The 14,383-nt window shown below is 41.5% G+C and overlaps 1 protein-coding gene across 12 annotated transcripts in view; it reads left to right on the top strand.

Annotated features, from left to right (window-relative positions):
* ITSN1 (intersectin 1) overlaps positions 1–14,383 on the top strand; it is a 222,353-nt gene that overhangs the window by 45,562 nt on the left and 162,408 nt on the right. The gene's annotated exons all lie outside the window — the stretch shown is intronic.

Genomic DNA, 14,383 nt, shown 5'->3' with positions numbered 1-14,383 from the left:
ATCAAGAAGGAAGAGAGGTCAAGGGACAGAGAGAGGAGGAGGAGAGCGAGCCACGTGTTCAGGAACAGATCCTGTTAAACCTTTGCTGGGAGAAAGAAAACTTTCTGATTGGTTTCCTCTTTAGTGGTCATATATATCCACATTACGAAGATGACAACATTGTGTTCTCCCTTTACTTAGTTTGTTAGTTTTTTTCAATATGACAAAATAAGAGTTTACAGTTGTGAAATTTCAATGTTTTTTCATCATTCAGTAATTGCTGTTTCAGAAGGTACAGGAAAGCATGAGTTGAAAACAGGTTAAACTGACACAATGTCATTATTAATTTGGCTGATAATCTTAATCATTCCTTGTGGTTTACATTTAAAATTGAGTTTTAAGCTAAAATGCTTTTCTCCCATTGTGGTTCTTAAAATTATTGTTGTTATTATATTTGTTTTGAGTTATATGCTTTTTCCAGGAATTACTTTTTCAGTTTTCATTATTTTGAGATAATGTTTTACTTTAAATGACCCTTTTGAAAATGAAGCATTCTAGAAGCAATAAAATCCGTCATTTACTTCATGGAAGGCTAATGAGTGGCCACGCTCTGTGCAGCTACTGTGCTCTATAATCGGATTTTTCAAAATAAAAGTAGTCAACCTATGGATAATCACTTTTCAGATGTTACTTTGCAATTACTTGGTGGTCTAGAAATGGAAATAAGAGTTCCAAAGAGAGGACAATTAATTTCCATTTATCTCTTTCCTGTCTTTTTGCTATTACTCATCTTTAACCTTTGTATTATAGCTATGTCTTGGTTTTACTGCTCACTGATGAATTGTCTCCAATTGCAAATATTAAAGTAAGAATAATTTAGGGGAACGGGGATTAAAATCTGTTTATTGACCATCTCTAGGGTAGATACGCTGGCATTTCTTTCTGTGAAAGTAAGTAGGAGTAAAGAGACAAATTGCCTGAAATGCCAGTGACTGTTGCCAAGTGATGTGCTGACAGCTGGACTCGACAGTGATTGCTGGAAACTGGTCGTTCCGACCACCCCTCTCACTGCCCGTGCCCTGCTGCCGGTCCTCTAAACTACAGGCGTCCTGGGAGGAATGTCTGTTCCCTATTTGAAGACAACTTGGGTGTTCACTAGTTTCTTCAGACAGAATGTCAATAATGTCTGAACTTTTTTAGCCTTAGTAATTGAGGTTCTCCTTTCAAAAATCTGGTTCTTTAGCCTTCATGCGGTTTGAAAATCTCTCTTGAGAACAAGCCACATATCCCTTTTAGATCCTCTTGCTCTACTTGAATAGCAGCACATGTAGAATCCACATTTGAGGTTCAGGGCCTCAGACATGACAATAGGGCATTGATCAGGTTGGCTATATGTTTGGCACTTGTCAGTTCTTTTGTCTGTTTATTGTCGGGCTTTCAGCACCTTTTCTCTCCATTTCAAAAGAGCTTTGTATACCTCCTGCCTTCATGTGTAATCTTACAGGGCAACTTTCTGCTCTTTGTTCATCCCCTCGGTCCGCTGTAAGACTCATTTATAGAACAATGTATGGATTCTTTTGGTTGTTTCCATTCATTGCAGACTTCTAAAAAATAGTAAAAGGAAGATTTCTTTAGATTTTTCTTTATGGTGTTTGAATTTCAAACGTTTAGAGATGTGTAGCTCCCAAAAGGAAAAATACGTGAAGGTGACTTTTTTTAATGATTTATTTTCATTTTTATTCTAGCTCAAGCTTAAATATAGATAGGATAATACACTTAACACTGTCAACTACAGATAGTAGGGTGTGAGTAGAGTATGTTACGGGGTTTATTTTAATATTCCTAAAGATATCTTTAAATGCTTCACGATGATTAAAATAGATGTGTTCTCATTTATCTCAACATTTCATATTTTTCCTTCTTGTTCTTTCCCTTCAGTGTTTCATTGATGCCATCTTTCTATTTTGATTTTCTATTTTGTATTTTACTATGCTATGGATCCTTGAGCAACTTTAAAACAATGGGGTGAACTAGTTCTTTATAAGAGATGAATTGTTTATTACCATAATATCATGAAAATCTGTTTCCAATAAGTGAATTTCCATGTTGACAGGGACACTGTGAACTGATTTTAGATAACAGACCTGTTAAAATGCAAGTCCAAAGTGAATTGTATGAAATCTGAGGAAGACAGGTCCTTTTTTTGTTTTCTTTTAAGATTTTATTTATTTATCTGAGAAGTAGAGTTATAGACAGTGAGAGGGAGAGACAGAGAGAAAGGTCTTCCATCCACTGATTCACTTCCCAAATGGCCATAATGGCTGGAGCTGCCCCCATCCAAAGCCAGGAGCCAGGAGCTTCTTCCAGGTCTCCCACACAGGTGCAGGGGCTCAAGGGTGCGGGCTATCTTCCACTACTTTTCCAGGCCACAGCAGAGAGCTGGATCAGAAGAAGAGCAGCCTGGACTAGAACCCATGGCCACATGGGATGCTGGCTCTGCAGGTGGAGGATTAACCTGCACCACAGCACCGGCTCCAAGAACAGATTCTTGTCATCCAGAAGTACCTTCCAGAATACTAGAAAAGCTCAACTTTCTTTAGGGAATGCAAATTATTTGTCCAGAATCTAGAACTGCTAGAATACTCTCAGGAGAGTTAGAGGGAGAATGGAAGCCCAATGCAGTTATAAATGTACCGTTATATACCAGTACTTACTCCACCAAGGATAGGATCTTAACTGCGAGAAGAGATATTCTTTGTTTTTTGACCCCTGCAATATGGATGAGTTTTGTCTTTATCTTGAACAGCCTGGACCTCTGCTTTTCCCTTCTGTCATTTGCTTGTTTCTAATCCTGGAACACAATTTCCTTATTTATATAAGAGTGTTTGGGAATGGTCTGTTAAGTGAAACAGGTAACAAATGTTCAAAATTTCACTTTTGTTTTTAGGTCATTAAACTTAAATTCGCCCTGCTTGAGTTTTAGAAATTTGCTGATTATTTGAATGACATAATTGTTGAGGGTTCCCTTTTTTATGAATAATACATAGTGTTGAATTCTGTGGGTTTATTTCGCATCTTACATCCTTCCCTCTCCCCTTCAAAATTTGTCCCCTCCCTTTTTTTTTTTTTTTTTTTTTAATTTGAGAGGTAGAGACAGACAGACCTCTCACCTGCTGTTTCACTTCCCAATGCCTGCAACAGCAGAGACTGAGCTTAACTGAAGCCAAGAGCTGGGAACCAAATCCAGATCCCATGTGGGTGGGAGGGATCCAGACACTTGAGTCGTCATCTCGTGCTTCTGAGGGTGCGCATTAGCAAAAAGTTGGAATTGGGGCAGGCTTGAACCCAAGAAATCTGATATGGGATACCAGTGTCCCAAGCTGTGTCTTTTTTTTTTTTTTTTTTTTTAATATTTATTTGTTTGAAAGACAGTTGCAGAGAGAGGTAGAAACAGAGAGAGGTCTTCCATCTGCTGGTTCACTCCCTAAGTGGCTGCAGTAGCTGGAGCTGGGCCAATCCCAAGTCAGGAGCTTCTTCTGGGTCTTCCACGTGATACAGTGGCTCAAGGACTTGGGCCATCCTCCACTGCTTCGCCAGGTGCATTAGCAAGGAGCTGGATCAGATGTGGAGCAGCTGGAACTTGAACTGTGCCCATACAGGATGCTGGCCTCAAAGGTGGCGGCTTTACCCGCTACACCACAGTGCCGGCGCCCTGTTTTTAATTTTTTTAAAAAAATTGTTTCATACCTTCTGAATAATCTGGATGATAGTAAAACATCGGAAATTAAATAGCAATCCTGTTTCAATATACTTTTATCACACAAAATGACATTTTAATAAATGCTATTTTAAGGGTGGTCATTCTGTTTTGTAAATACACATTTATAAAAGTTTTTATGTCAGTCTTTGGGATTGTTATGTAAATAATAAATTCAGCATCATTATTCTTCTGACTTTATAATTAGCTCTCATTTTGAAGCTGGAAAATAGAAGGTTGACTTTTCAGATATATTCTAGCTTCAGTTTAAGTACTAACAGTATCCAACTTTTTAAAAACTACTGTTTACCTGTTCCTTCATTGCCCAATAGTTTGCTTTTTGTGTGTTTTTTTGTACGTAAGTATACTAGTGTTTGCCTCACTCTAAAAATAAATGGAAGTCCTGCACTGTGTTTATGAAGGGTTTTAATAACTTGGGGAAAGCATGCATTATCACATGAAGCGTCCAAAAGAAGGGGACAATTGTGTATTCATAGGGAGAAGACTAAAAGGGAATATAAATACCAAACTGTTGCAGAGGTCGGCTTTGGCTAGTGAAATCATGGATTTTCCCCCCTTTCTATTTTTTCAACTTTCTAAATTTACCACAGTGGTCATCTGTAATCTTTTTCACTAAAGGGGAAAGTGCGGACAGCGATAATGTAGGCACTGTTGTAAAATAGAAACGTTTCAGGAGGAAGAAACAGTAAACATCCCATGGGACAGGGCCGTCTTGCGACTTGTCTGTCTCGTCTCCTGCCTGGGACAACTCCAGGCTCCCCCCGGCCGGAGCAGCCTGGCCTCCCAAGTGTGCCCATGGTCCCGACTGCCTTCTTGGGAACGGTGCTGCTGCTCTGCCTCCTGGGTGGGTTTGCTTTGCCCTGGGTGGGTTTCTGCATTTCTGTTTTTCACTGTGGATGACCTGCCTTCCCTGCTAAATCCCCTCACGTGGATGGAGCGTCTGCCTTTCTCACCTTTGAACACTGCTTAGTCTACGGCCATACCATCCTGAACGCGCCCGATCTCGTCTGAACACTGCTTAATGCTTTTGTAAGGTTTTTTAAAGTTTATGACCTCCTACCTCCATAGCATGAATGCTTTAGGCACAGGAAATTTTCCTTTTTTGTAAGTAAAAACACTTTGGACTTCACATGTCAACATTCTGTTCATCTTATTTCCTGCATTTCATTTCCTATGTGATCTGCTATGACAGTTTTAGATTTATTTATTTGAAAGTCAGTTACAGAGAGAGAGTGGGAGAGACAAATCTTCCATTTGTTTGTGTGAAATTTTTATTTCTGAAAGTACAGGTTATGATCGTGGTCTCCGAAACCAGACTCCTTACTCAGCATTTAATAGCTAGACTGTGCCATAGTTTCCACATCCCATAGGGCTGTTAATAGAATTAAATTGGCTAACATGGGTCCAGTGTATTAATAAGGGCTTAACGTTTTTCCTTCCTTCCTTCTTTTCTTTTCCTTTTTTCTATTCTTTTTCCTTGAAAGTGTTACAGAGAGAGATGGAGAGAGAATTATCTTCCATCCTTTGGTTCACTCTCTAGATGGCCACAGCTGACAGGCGGAATTCAAGAGCCAGGAGCTTCATCCAGGTCTCTCATGTGGGTGCCGGGGACCTAAGTAGTAGGGCCATCTTTAGCTGGTTTTCCCAGGTTACTAGCGGGGAGCTGGATCAAAAGTGGAGCAGCCAGAACTCGAACTGGTGTCCTTATGAGATGCCAGCATCCCAGGTGGTGACCTAACCTACTGTCCACAAAGCCAGCCCCTAAGGTTTTTCTTTAGTTAGTATTTGCCAATTTCAGGTGTCTCCCTCTCCCTTCCTTCCCCCGGCCCCACCTCCTGCCCCATTTCCCATGTGTATTTTCCCTCCCCTGTTTAATTATAAACTTCTTGATAGCAAGGATCTGCCAGGAAATCCTCACCAAAGCTGATTCCATTATTCTGTTATAATGCAGACCATTATCTCTGATTCTGGGACTAAGATAAAGATCTAGCTGTCAGTGTTTAGGACTACCTTAAAATGCTTTAATGAGGAGATGAAAATCACTGATAACAGCTTGTGGTTTATATGTTGGATCTTACAGCTTTGTATTTTACATGGAAGTAAAAACTTTTCCAAGTGGATGAATACTTTGGTATAAAGGTTGATATTTTTTAAAAAAAAGATTCATTCCAAGAAGCTGTAAGTAGAAATGATAATCTGATCATAAATGAGAATGTGAAAAATACTTAACATGTTAGTGTTCTTCAAAGCAAAACATTTTTTTTCCAGTTATCTTACCAATACTTGAAGGTCTTGAATTCCAGAAGTTTAAATGGAAAGGCCTTAATGAAATCTGGCCACTGATTTACTCCCAAATGGCTTGTAACGGTAGAGACCCTCCACCCTACATGGGTGGCAGGGAGTGAAGTACTGGGGTCACTGTGCCCTCCCTGCCTACAGGGTGCCTCTAGCAGGAAGCAGGACCAGAAGCAGAGGTGGAGGCAGGACATACAAACTTTTATTTTTATTTTAAGAAATTTTTCTCTTTGTCAGCTTTGCCAAATAATTTCATTGAGCACTCCCACTCACTATTGAGATCTAGCATTTAATTCTTGCTCAGAAGGCTTTATTACTCATCATTTGCTCTATCCTTTCAATGGTTTTGAGATTTTTAAAGAAAACTCCGGGGAAGGTATTATGGCACGGCAGGTTAAGCTGCTGCTTCGGATGCCTGCGTCTCACATCAGAGCACTGGTTCCAGTCCCTGGCAGCTCCACTTTCAAGCCAGCTCCCTGTCTGTGTACCTGGGAGGGAGGAGATGATGGCCCATTTACCTGCCAGTTATGCAGGAGACGAGGATGGAGTTCCTGCCTCCTGGCTTGGTCTGTCCCAGCCCTGGCTGTGCCGTCATTTGAAGAGTGAACCAGTGAATAGAAGATCTCTCCATCTGTCTTTCCTTCACACTGTCTTTTAATATTTATTATTTGAGATTGAATTTTGTTATTTGAAATTGGAATGTTATATCAAATTTATTAAAATTTTATTTTTATTAAAATTTTTATTGAGTTGCTGATTCAAAGAAGAGATGTAAATTGCATTAGCGTACATATGCCAGTTTGTACTGAATGGCTGAGATCACAGAACTCTTGACTTTCATTCTTGTATTTTCATTGTAGTTTGTGACTTTTTTTCCAAATGTATTGAAGTATACTAAACTGTATGTATTTAAAACACAGATAAATTTTTCTCTGCTCCCTTCTCCAGGCGACAACTGATCAGTTTTCTGTCACCTTAACTTAGTTTCCATTTTCTAGAATTTTCACAAAAATGCAATTGTAGACAATATACTCTAAAAAAAAACTGGTTTCCTTTATCTAGCATAGTAATTTTTGAAATTCATGCATATTGTTGTGTTATACTAACAGTTGGTTCCTTTTTATTGCTGAATAGTGTTTCATTATATGGATAGGTCACAGGCCTTTTTTTTTTTCTCTTTTTTAAAAAATCCATCAGTTGATTGACGTGAATTTTGGTTTTTGGAGTCTTAAAATTAAGCTTGGTATGAACATTCGTGTAGAAATCTTTGTGTGGTCGCAAATTTTCATTTCTCTTAGCTAAATACCTGGAAGTAGCCTGGCTGGGAACAATGATGGCTGTCTAGTCTACCTTTTCATGAGAACAGTGCTTTCTGAAATTGTACTGTTTCCCACTCCCACTAGCAGGGTAGGAGTCCAGCTGCTCCACAACCTTGCCAGAGGAGGTTTGGCTGGTCTTTCCCATGCTGGCCATTCTAATGGAAGGAAATACAATGGCCTGTCATTCAGCCTTTAGTTTCATTTCCCTGCTGGTTAATGATATGGAACATCTTTTCTTGGGCTTATTGGCCATTTCTGTGATTTATTTTAGCCACTTTCTCACTTGAGTTGTCTTATTTTTAAGTGGTAAGTGTTCTTTATGTATTCTGGGTATAAATTTTTTTCTTGTTTGATGTTTGTGTCACAAAGTTTTCTCTTCCTGTGTGGCTTGCTTTTTTGTTTTCTTTGTGGTATTTTTTTAAAGAGCTACATTTTTTTTTTTTTTTTTTTTTGGAGAGGCAGAGTGGACAGTGAGAGAGAGAGACAGAGAGAAAGGTCTTCCTTTTGCCGTTGCTGATCTGAAGGCAGGAGCCAGGTGCTTCCTCCTGGTTTCCCATGGGGTGCAGGGCCCAAGCACTCGGGCCATCCTCCACTGCACTCCCTGGCCACAGCAGAGAGCTGGCTTGGAAGAGGAGCAACCGGGACAGAATCCCGCGCCCTGACCGGGACTAGAACCTGGTGTGCTGGTGCCGCAAGGCGGAGGATTAGCCTATTGAGCCACGGTGCCAGCCAAAGAGCTACATTTTGATAATGCTCAATTTACTAGTTTTTTTTCTTTAAACCATGCTCCTTTGAGATTTGAGAAATTGCCTAGCCCAAGGTCATGAAGATAGTCTCCCATGGTTTAGAATTCTTATGTACAGCTTATATTATGGCTTTACATTGTGTCTGTGACCCATTTTAATCTTTGTGTAGTGTGGACAGGTCAGTGTTCCTTCTTGTTATATGGATATTAGTTGATACGGCTTTTTTTAAAAGATTTATTTATTTTTTTGACAGTGTTACAGGGTGGTGGGGGAAAGAGGGAGGGAGGGGGAGAGAGAGAGAGAGAGAGAGAGAGCGAGAGCGAGAGCGCATCTCTTTAATTTGCTGGTTCACTCCCCAGGTGGCCACAACAGCCAAGGCTGAACCAGGAATCCAGAACTTCTTTCAAATCTCCCACGTGGGAGCTTGGGCCATCTTCTATTGCTTTTCCCAGGCCGTTGTTAGGGACCAGCTCCATTTGTTAAAAAGACATTTTTTCAGCCAGCGCAGTGGCTCACTAGGCTAATCCTCCGCCTTGTGGCGCCGGCACACCGGGTTCTAGCCCCAGTCGGGGCGCCGGATTCTTTCCTGGTTGCCCCCCTTCCAGGCCAGCTCTCTGCTGCAGCCCGGGAGTGCAGTGGAGGATGGCCCAAGTGCTTGGGCCCTGCACCCCTTGGGAGACCAGGATAAGTACCTGGCTCCTGCCATTGGATCAGCGCAGTGCGCCGGCCATTGGAGGGTGAACCGACAGCAAAGGAAGACCTTTCTCTCTGTCTCTCTCTCTCACTGTCCACTCTGCCTGTCAAAAAAAAAAAAAAAAAAAAAGACATTTTTTCTTCCAGTGATTTGCCTTTGCAACTTTGCCCAAAATCAATTGATCAAACACATGTGAGTCTATTTCTGAACTCGTTTTTTCTGTCCGATTGACCGGCCTGTCCAGGACCAAAGGTCTTGACTGATATTGCTTTATAGTAACCTTGAGATGAGAGAGGTTAAAATCCCCCCAATTTTGGTCTTTTTAAAAATTACTCTGGTTACTCTTGGTTTCTTTGTATTGCATTTTGATTGAGATTTCATTGAATCTACAGCTGCATTTGAGCAGAATTGCCCTTTAACAACATTGAATCTTTCTTTTTTTTAGATTTTATTTATTTTATTTGAGAGGTAGAGTTACAGACAGTGAGAGGGAGAGACAGAGAAAGGTCTTCCCTCTGCTGGTTCACTCCCCAGATGGCCACAACGGATGGAATTGCGCTGATCTGAAGCCGGGAGCCAGGTGCCTCCTCCTGGTCTCCCACGCGCAGCCCATGGACTTAGGCTATCTAGTTAGGTCTTGAATTTTTCTTAGCAATATTTTGTAGTTTTGGTTGTAGTGGCCCTATATATCTAAATGTATTTTTTTGACAGGCAGAGTTAGACAGTGAGAGAGAGACAGAGATTTAAAGATTTATTTATTTGTTATTTTAAAGGCAGAGTTACAGAGAGAGGCAAAGGCAGAGGGAGAGAGGTTTTTTCATCTGCTGGTTTACTTCCCAAATGGCCTCAATGGCCAGAGTTGGGCTGGGCCGAAGCCAGGAGCTTCTTCTGGGTCTTCCAAGTGGGTCCAGGGACCCAAGGACTTGAGCTATCTTCTACTGCTTTCTCAGGCCACAGCAGAGAGCTGGATTGGAAGTGAAGCAGTCGGGACTCGAACTGGCACCCATATGAGATGCCAGCACTGCAGGTGGCGGCTTTATCTGCTGTGCCAAGTGCCAGCCTCTTGTTAAATGTATTTCTGAGAATTCTACAGTTTTTTTTTTAAGATTTATTTTATTTATTTGAAAGAGAATTCTACAGTTTTTAATATTGTGAGATTGATTTTAATAAATTAAGCTTTTATCCTGCAATTTTGCTAAATTCTCTTGTTAACTAGAGTTGACATTTTCTAGAATCTGTAGGACTTTCTCTCTAAACAACTGTGTCAACTGTATCATCTGTGAGTGAGGAGAATTTTAGTTTTTCTCTTGCAGTCTTTATGCCAGTTTTTTGGCTATTGTTAGTCTTGTCTGATTCCAGTGACTAGAAGCCCCAGAATAGCATTGAATACAAGTGGTGAAAGAGGGTGTCCTCACTCTGCTCCTGGTCTCAGGTTGAGAAATTCAGTTTTTACTCATTAACTACGATATCATCAGTAGGTTTTTTTTTTTTTTCTCATAAATGCTTTATCTGTTTGAAGAGATTTTCTCTTTTTTCTTTAGGATTTGCTTGTTTATTTGAAAGAGTAAGAGAGAGAGAGGTAGGCGGGTGAGTCTTCATTCATGGTTCACTCCCCAAATGGCTGCCGTGGCTGGTTAGGTCCAGGCTGAAGCCAGGAACCTGAAATTCTATCCTGGTCTCGCCTGAAGGTGGCAGGGACCCAAGCACTTGGGCCATCTTATGCTGCCTCTCCAGGTGCATTAGCAGAGACCAGGATCAGACTCAGACCCGTACTCCGTTATGGGATGCCAGTGTTTGAGGTGGTGGCTTAACCTGCTAGGCCACAACACCAGACCCTGCTATAGGTCTTAATAAGCAAAATAGTGTTATATTTACACAGATATTTACCATTTCTGGGGCTCTTCCTTCCTGAAGATCTAAGTTTCTCTCTAAAATTTTCATTTGATTGTTCTTAGACTAATTTTTCTTTGATGAGAACTTATTTTTCCATTTATTCCATTTGTTTATTACCTTTATGTGATGAAACAGGCAATAAATTTGAAATCTGTGATAATTTCAATTTTTTTTTTCATTTTAGAGTTGGCATTTATAGATTCCAGGGTTTTGTTTTGTTTTCTTTTTTTTTTTTTTTTTTTTGAGAGTTTGTCAGATTTTCCTACTTCTTGGTATGTCAAATAATTCTGGATTATATCCAGGACATAATGAGTTTCATGTTGTGTGGGTTCTGTGTGCTGTTGTGATTCTCCGTTGGACACTGTTGGTTTGTGTTGGCTGTTATCTGTCCTGGTTACAGTTCCCTCTGCTGTCTGTGGACGGGGGTTCCAGTTCACTTCATTCAATTCCTTCTCAGTTCAGTTTTCAAAAACCCGTGCTGTGCTGTTTGGGACTGTTCTGCCTGTCCACACACAGCGGTGAACCTGAGACCAGTGACGCATCATTCACAGGATTGGCAGTCTCCCGCTCCAGCCCTCTCCTCCATGGTTTCCCCCACACTCTGGCCTCTTAGCTCCTTGGCCACAAACACTGGATTTCTGTAGGAATTTCAGTGTTGTGCTTTTGCTTCACTGCATAGTTCCTTGAATGAGACCCACCCCTGGGGCACAGCTGTTAGAGACGAGAGAACAAAAATGGGGGAAAACTTTTTACTCCCTCTAAACTCTGCCTATTTTCCTTTGCTTCTTACTGTTCTCAGGTAGTTCCATTCCCTTTTTGTGTTTTGTCCATAGATTTTAATTTCAGTGAGTAGAACAGAGAGGCAATAGTGGGTTTAAAATGCTGTAGCAGAGCTGAAACTTAAAAATCTTGGCTATATGTTATATAATTTGCACTATATATATATATACATACATGGTGGCTTTTTGCAAAATTTTTTTGAAATTCTAGGTATATACACAACCAATGTATATAAACAGGAACATGGGCCAGTGCTGTGGCATAGTATGTTAAGCCTCTGCCTGTGAAGCTGACATCCATATGGATGCCAGTTCTAGTCCTAGCTGCTCCGCTTCTGATCCAGCTCTCTGCTATGGCCCGAGAAAGCAGTGGAAGATGGCCCACGTGCTTGGGCCCCTGCACCCATGTTGGAGACCTTGAAGAAGCTCCTGGCTTTGGATCAGCCCAGCTCCAGCCATTGCAGCCATTTGGGGAGTGAACCAGCAGATGGAAGACCTCTCCGTCTTTCTGTCTTAACTCTGCCTCTCAAATAAATAAATAAATCTTTAAAAAAAAAATAAGTAAAAATAGGAACACGACACCTTAAGCCAGGATGTTATCACTGTGGTTGGTCCAGGTAGGTTAGACCTGAGAAAGCAATGGGATTCCAAGTCTTGAGATCTTCACTTCCCTCTGCATTGCTACTTTTATCTGGGGCTCCCTCAGAGTGGAGCAGAACACAGATGTGAATAGCTTCTGTAGAACTGTGGTTAGAAGAAAGGTAAGCAGGAATAGTCCAGCCTCATCCTTAAATCAGAGTTTGGCAGTTGAATTAGTTAAAATGAGCCCAGACGGTACATTTTTCACTTACCCATCAAAGCGATTTAGCTTTATTAGACTGATTGTTACTCATATCCAGTTGAGAACACTGACATGAAAAGAATTGGGCTTTAATTAAGGAAGGGAAGAGAGAAAAGTATTAGTTTAGAGATATTTGACCCAGGCTGGAGGTAGCAGACTAGTGGGTAGTCACGCAACAGAGCTAAAATAAAAGGGAAATGGAGATGCGTGTGTCATTAAGGGCCAAGACACGTTTAGTCTCATGCGGTCCTGGTGGCATGAAGATTCTGAGGGAAGAGATTCCCACCGAGCGGGGAATTGTTTCCCAAGGTGTGGGGTGGGTTGGTGAACAGCGGATACTTTGAGAGCACTGCCAGAAACTGATGATGATTAAATACACTTTGGACCAAAAGAGTTAATGATCCTGATGTCTGGCTGAGATTCTGCTGTCTTTCTTTATGGAAAGACCTTGGTAACAGACTTTACTCCTCGAAATCTCACCCCAAAATCATTTTTATTTATATCTTTTTAATGTTTTATCTTTGCATTTCCAGTTCTTTCTGTGACCTATTAAAAAGATAATTTTGCAGACGTTTAGGGAGGTAGAAAATCCATCTGTTTCCTCTGTATTTGCCACTTTGTTGCATGGAATTATACATAACAGTTTCTTAAGCAAAAGTTCTAAAGGAAATAGTAAGAAATCAAACTTGTCTGTGTAGTAAAAGATTAACATGTATATCTGAATTTGGTTTATTATGTACATAAATAGTAAGATAATTAATACTATGAACTTTATCACTATAATGCAGTGTTAAATCAGAAACGTGATTATTTCATTAAGTACTAACAAAAAAGGTTTCAAAAAATTTAACAACCATTCCTTAATAAGAATGTTAAGTAAAATAGCAATAGAGAAGTGGGGTTGGGGCCACGATGTGGCCTCTGCATTACAAAATAAAGCCCTGGATATCCTCATTTCTCACTGTGGAAAAAAAAAAATAGCAATAGAGGAAAACTACTGAAACATGGTAAAAACCTGTTTATAAAAATACCACAAATCCACTAAAAGCAGCAAGGATGGCCCAAGTGCTTGGGAGACCAGAAAAAGCTCCTGGCTCCTGGCTTTGGACTACTCGGCTCTGGCCGTGGTGGCCATCTGGGGAGTGAACCAGCAGATGGAAGATCTGTGTGTGTGTGTGTGAGTGTGTCCCTGTAACTCTGACTTTCAAATACTTAGACTAAACAGCTTCTTGTTGTCAGTGATTGATTAACTTTCCTCAGTACCTCGGAAAGTATGCAGAGAATGCATGAATTCCTTCATAATTTTATTTTTTAAAAGATTTATTTATGTATTTGAAAGAGTTACAGAGATAGAATGAGAGGCAGAGAGAAAAGGCAAGAGAGACCTTCCATCCGCTGGTTCACTCCCTAAACAGCCGCGATGGTCAGGGCCGGGCCAGGCCAAAGCCAGGAGCTTCTTCTGGGTCTCCCATGTGCACGGAGGGGCCCAAGCCTTGGGCCATCTTCCAGTGCTTGGATGCATTAGCAGGGAGCTGGATTGGAATGGAGCAGCCATGGCTCAACTGGCACCCACATGGTCTGCCGGTGGCTTAAAGTGCTGTGCTACAGCACTGGCCCCCATTGTAACTTTCCTTTGTCAAGTTGTACCCTGGCTGTAGTATCAGTCTTCTGATAATTTAAGACCACATGTCAATGTATTGCTGAGTATACAAGAAGTGAAATTTTCGCCGGCGCCGCGGCTCACTAGGCTAATCCTCCGCCTAGCGGCGCCGGCACACCGGGTTCTAGTCCCGGTCGGGGCGCCGGATTCTGTCCCGGTTGCCCCTCTTCCAGGCCAGCCCTCTGCTGTGGCCAGGGAGTGCAGTGGAGGATGGCCCAGGTGCTTGGGCCCTGCACCCCATGGGAGACCAGGAAAAGCACCTGGCTCCTGGCTCCTGCCATCGGATCAGCGCGGTGCGCCGGCCGCAGCGCGCAGGCCGCGGCGGCCATTGGAGGGTGAACCAACGGCAAAAGGAAGACCTTTCTCTCTGTCTCTCTCTCTCACTGTCCACTCTGCCTG

Source organism: Oryctolagus cuniculus, chromosome 4, assembly GCF_964237555.1.
Source record: "Oryctolagus cuniculus chromosome 4, mOryCun1.1, whole genome shotgun sequence".
Lineage (NCBI taxonomy): Eukaryota > Metazoa > Chordata > Mammalia > Lagomorpha > Leporidae > Oryctolagus > Oryctolagus cuniculus.
This window is presented reverse-complemented; position numbering and strand designations above follow the sequence as displayed.